General features: G+C 40.8%; 1 protein-coding gene across 7 annotated transcripts in view; it reads left to right on the forward strand.

Annotated features, from left to right (window-relative positions):
* Positions 1-6,000, forward strand: part of ZNF423 (zinc finger protein 423) — a 253,010-nt gene that overhangs the window by 38,140 nt on the left and 208,870 nt on the right. The window lies entirely within an intron of this gene.

Here is a 6,000-nt window from a genome sequence, read left to right on the forward strand (position 1 = left end):
TGAAATTATGATCTATGCCTCCCCTGATCATCAACTTGCAAGGCTTTTCTTTTTGAATTGAATGTTTCCTGGGAACCTTCAGTTCTGTCTTCTGTGCATGCTCAGATTTCTGCAGTATTTCTTGCCTAAATCCCACAGAGATTCAGAAGTTAGGTGGGGTAGTACTACAGCCCCATGATAGGCCTGATTTTATAGCGATGCTCAGAGCATGCCTAATTCACACTTACCAAGTGCATAATTCATGGCCACATTCATGGGAAAAATATAGTTGGTGGCTGCCATTTATAAATTAAATTGCATTCTTTTCCCTGGCTTGTCTGCCTCCGTGCTGCCTGTCCCCTTCCTGGTCTGTCATGTGCCACACCCAGAGGCTGCCTGTGCCACTTCTGGCATGCGTGCTACGAGTTGGCCAGCCGTGATCTACTCCATCCTGTGGAAGATGGGCACGATGCAGCAAAGCATAAAAGAAATTAAGTAAGAAGGAGCATGTCGCTGTAGTCTAATGGTTAGATCACCCCTCTGGAAGGACAGGGATCCTAGATGTTGATCCCTACTCCCTGTTTATGGACTTTACATTAAGCAGTCAATGGTTAGAAGGAAATCATTCTGAGAACAGATTCTAATCCAGGAATCCCTCCTTCCAGCTGAGTGCTGGAACCAACAGACTACAAATTCAAGCTCCCTTTTTTTGTTGTCCTGATGTACTCAGCAGTCTCACATACTTCTGCTGCACAGTGTTCATCTTCAGCAGAATAGCCTATTACCTGTTGGTTAGAGTACTTGCCTGGGATGTAGGAAAGGCAATGTGAATCTCCTCAGGTTGAGAAGGTTGAGAATTCGAGTCTCTGACTCTGGGTGAGCGCTGTACCCCAGAGGTGTCTAACTCTTTGTCACACCCAAACCAGACCCATGAGCGGCAGTGGCAGTGGCAATTTGCATGGCTGTATCAACCAGGCTCTGGAAACCAGAGGGATAATGCAATTGTTGCTCACTCCCCCTTTTCTTCAACTACTGGTTTTAATCACCCTCAGTGACTAGAAATCCCAAAATTAGTGGTAGGGGCATGATGACCCACCATGTATTTAGCACCCCTGCTCTAACCAGTAGGTTAGTACAGGAGTGTCACACTCATCAGGCTCTGTGGGCGAAATGAATGGTGGGGTGGGGGTGGCTGTTGACTGGATTGGGCCTACAGACTGGCTCTGCATACTGGATCCAGCATGGATCCTGGAACAGCCCTGCCTGGACACAGTGTGCCATGTGCATCCCAGCTATGTCAGGACACTAGCTGTGTCCTGACCAGGCCCAACACAGGGGTCTCATGAAATATGCGTCCTGGCCTGGCCTGGTATAGGTGCTGCCTGCAGCATACATTTCAGCTTGGGCCAGCCTAGTGCAGGCACTGTGTGGAGTTCGTATCCCAAACCAGCCCCTTGCAGGTACTGTGAGCAGTGCTCAGGGCCAATCCAGCATGCACCACTTGCAGCATGTGGGTCAACTCTGAGACCCATGGGCAGCACCACAGGTCAGATGATAGGGTTCTGTGGGTCAGATTTGGCCCAAGCACCATGTCTTTGACATCCCTGGGTTAGTATGTAAGAGTTAGAAGGTACCTTCTCTTCCACCTTTGGTTTCATTTAAAAAAAATAAATGAAGCCCTGTTCAGTTGTTGGTGCCTACCCTAGGGAGCAATTCAGAGCTCTGGATCATGAGTGGATGGAGAGGTATCATTTAAACCCTGACTCTAAGGATTGGACATGACCAGAATATCAGACCATAGCACTTAATGTGTCATCTCCCTGCTCAGCTGCAATGCCCTTCATAGGTGCCTAATTCTCCCCATGCACAGTATAGGAAGTTTTAGAGAGAAACTCTGAAGTTTTGATTTCACTTTGAGGACCAAGCCTCAGAAATGTAAAGGTTGCAGTGCCTAACTTGCAGGTGCTGAATTCCCTTTTGATCTGGCCTCTACTCTATTAAGTAAATCACTAGGAGTTTGCTTCCTTCCTGCTTTTTAGGGAACTGAGCCTTCTCTTGGGCAAGCAGAATGGTCTGGTACGAGTATTTGTAAGTCACGGGAACTTCCAACTTCTTTCTTTACCTCATATGTTCCTTTCCATAATATAGCTGCTGTTTATTCCTCAGAAGTATTGTGCAGACTGTCTTTTCAATCCTACATTGCTGTACAGTCCTAGTCTTGAACTTTGGTGTTGTGCAGATTTCACCTCTCTGAAGACAGCCTCTTTAGCGTTTAGCAAGTAAGCATTTGAGTCTGCTCCCAGATCTGGGTCACACATGGTAACAATTAGGTCAGCATAATTTTTATTTGTGGTGACATATAATCTTTTTTGAAAGACTTTGGTAAATTTTCCTTGTTCCACAGTGGAAAGTGGAATATGTGACCTCTTCTGAAATTCTTTTCATTAGGTCCATGTAGCAAAACGTGAGCTTAGACAAGTTGCAGTCCCAGTTCATAAGCAAGCCTGGCAAAGGTTTTCAGACAAATTATTCTTGAGGAATGCCTTGCACTCTGTTTCATCTAGTCATACTATTAGTTTCTTGTTTACGAATTAGTTGACTGTGTAACTAGCTGGTTGAAGCTAGTTATACAGTTAATATTTTCATTACCAGTTCTCTCATTTGAATTATCTTGGTAGTGACAAGCAGGTAACATTTGCTGGCTGTTTGGTTCCTGAGTGAAATGAGTTGACAGTCTCTGTCCGCTTTCCCAGGGTTGTGTGTTCATCTCACAAACAGGTCACTACAAATGGCACCTAGTTGGCAGTTATATCAGGAGCGCAAAGACTCAGGCTGGGAGTGCAACTACCTACCTCCCAATAGGGAGAGACACATTCTCTAGTTCAAGGTTGTGACACGTTGACGGGGCAGCATGGGCAACACGTGCTGCCATTGAAATTGGTTTATCCTGCCCTGCTGTTCAGGTTTTCTCTTCACAGAATGGTTTCCAGTCTTCTCAACTGGGAACCATTCAAAAACACCGAATGCACTTTTATATATGTAAAAGTGTGCTGTCCTTTCTAATGTCAGTCCTTAATACTATTCATTTCTAGTGCAACTGAAAATAGCTGGAAAAAATAGACAGGCGTGTTGTTTACCCTCTTTCAGAAAGCCAGGACCAAGCATGCAGAGGAACCCAATAAATGTAGCATTCAGAGCATTGCCAATCAGGTGCAGAGGATCTGTGCATAAGTACAGTTCTTTGCATAGACGAACATTCATCTTTAGATCAGTTCTTCATGTGCTAAATACCTCACTTGATACAAGAATCATTTTGTAATAATTTGCATAAACCTATGGCAACTAATGAAACTTCTGAAAGGTCACTTTGAGAAGTAGATTTCCTGTTTCAGCAAGGAGTAAAAATGACAAATATAAAAAAAAAAAATTGTAGATGGAGATCAGCGTTTTAATCTCACATTGTACAGATAGACTTTCCTAAAGCAGTGTGCTAAATTATTTGTTGTTGTTGGATAAAGTAGAACAATTTATTCCTGGTGAAGTAATGAAGTTATTGGAGTTATACCAAGCATGAATTTGTCACAATACGTTCACCTGGTCAGCTCACCTTAAAGCTGACAGTCAAGACAAAATTTTTACCGTGCTGTGTAGCGTGTGTCCCTTGAACCACCACTAATTTGCTCAAACACCTTTATTTTTTCTTGGCGGTAGTTGAAATCAGTTTTCAACAGGCTTTCTTCAAGTTTTCCATTAGCAGGCAGCATGGAATTAGGTGGTAGTTCTTTAAATTGGATTTATATACTTGGACTACTTTTATAGGTTTCTGTCTTATAAAACTGGAGAGTTGACATTCTGATTTATTAACTATCAACTCTACAGGACATAGAGGCTTTAAAAAGATTGAATGAGCTGTAATGTTTTTGATTCAAGTCTAGGATGAGAGATGTAAAAAGGTGTGCCAAGTAAATATGACAAAATTAAAGTGATAATTTGAATACATGCATTTAAATTATACGTTAAGTAAAGCAAAGCTAGCATAGCATTAAATTCAACTTATCTGGCTGGATAGCAGTATAAAGAACCAGAATTATGGTTATTTTTCTTCACAATACATTTTTATTAAAGGAAGAGATTATAAAACATAAGATTCAATGAACTGTACTTTACTGAGTGAACATAGTCTAGATGATGACTTACAATACAATGACTTTACTGAATGATATTTGTTATTACCAAGCCCTTAAATTCATTACTTCTGCACTAGTAGCAGATCCAATTTGTTAAAGTGGATATAATATGTAAATTTTCTAATGCAAATACTCACTGTGTGGGGAGGTGTCTATATGATCGCATGCTCAGGTTCTTTGACTGTTATCCATTATAACAGTATAACAGTCAAAGAACCTGAAAATGAGTAGATCATTTTATTGTTAAGAGAGAGTCTACAATATACCACAATCAGAAGCATTGATTTTTAATATTTTTATTGGAATCCAGAGGGTATGTCATGCTATGAGTGCCTGTGGAAAACTGCAGAGCATTTTATACCACTTGATTTATGCTATCAGGTTCAGTACTGAAGATGTTTGAAAATGTGTATTTTCAATGGATGGTGGTAATAAAAGCCTGCAGATATTATATATCTGAAGTGCTTGTAATACAATTTATTCAACATGAAAATGGGGTATTTCTTGGTTTGTTTTTTGAGTATTGGTTGGCATTAACCTTTTTGGACCCCATCCCATACTACAAACAATTGATCTGTGTAATCACCAGTGTTTCCTTAATGAGTTAAAATACAGACACATGCAAAAGAACCTGATAAAATCTCATTTAAAATTTTGGGCAAGAACAGATATCATTAGCCCTGTTTCAGTGACCAGCTTCTGCGGAATCAGTTCAGACCGTGTGCAACGTGGAACTTCCTTCTGCAAGAAGAGTCTGTGAATTCCATTTTTATTGCAGTTTTGTCTTTTGGGTTCAGTTTTAATAACATTCTTGCCTATTGACACATTTGAATAAAACAGATGTGTGGAAGGAGGCAAAATTGCCACATCAGCCTTATAGCATGTTTTGAAATGCTTTGTCATGCACAGTGTTCTGGAATTAGGGACACGCAGTATGTCCATACTGCTGTGACTGTAGCTGGTGCTACAACTAGCTAGCTCAGTTATTGCTACAAGCATGGCAATGGAAGAACAGAGCCCAGTTTAGCCTGCACAGTTACCTACAAAGCTAATTAAATAATTGGATGCCTCCCCAGTGCTGGACTGCATGCTACCAGAGCTCTGTTGCTCTCAGTACTTGAGTTAGCTAGTTTAAAGTCAGCACAAGCTGTGGTGTAGATTCATCTACTATGAAGTTATAGATCTTGATTCCCATCTTCGTGAACTAGTTTTACCCTGGGGTACCTCCAGTGCCACTAGAGGATTTCATCCTGCCGCATGTGAAAGAAAGTCAGGTCTGTAATGCACATATCTATTTTTAAACTTCCAGTTTATTCTCCAAATAAATTCCTTCCCCTTTGTTGTTAAATTCACACATTCATATTACTTAAAGCGTAGAAAAAATTGAAATAAAAAGTTTCAAATAAAGAAGACTGAAACATCTAAATATTAGATACATGAAGTTAACCTCACAAGTGGAACTGGCAGAACTCAAGGCTTAATATTTTCTAAGGGAATTGACTTTGTTTAGTCTGAGTTCAGTAAAACTACTCACTACTTAAAGCAAAAACTACCCTACTCACATGCTAGAATTTTCATGTAGTCAGGAGCCTTACATTTTTGATGTTGCAGAGATTGTTTTCTAGAAGAAACACTGAAAATTTAAATTCAGCACAAGACTTTTTTTAATACAAAATAATTAATCTTGCCACTTTTTAATGTACTGAGGATCTAGTTTAAAAGATGGTCAAAAAGGCCAACTGTACATTGTCATGCATCCACAGATGCATCTCGAGCAGGTCCAGGGAGGTGATCCTCCCCCTCTATGCGGCACTGGTCAGGCTGCAGCTGGAGT

The sequence above is a fragment of the Crocodylus porosus genome, unplaced genomic scaffold, assembly GCF_001723895.1.
Source record: "Crocodylus porosus isolate Cpor-Errol unplaced genomic scaffold, CroPor_comp1, whole genome shotgun sequence".
NCBI classification, from domain to species: domain Eukaryota; kingdom Metazoa; phylum Chordata; order Crocodylia; family Crocodylidae; genus Crocodylus; species Crocodylus porosus.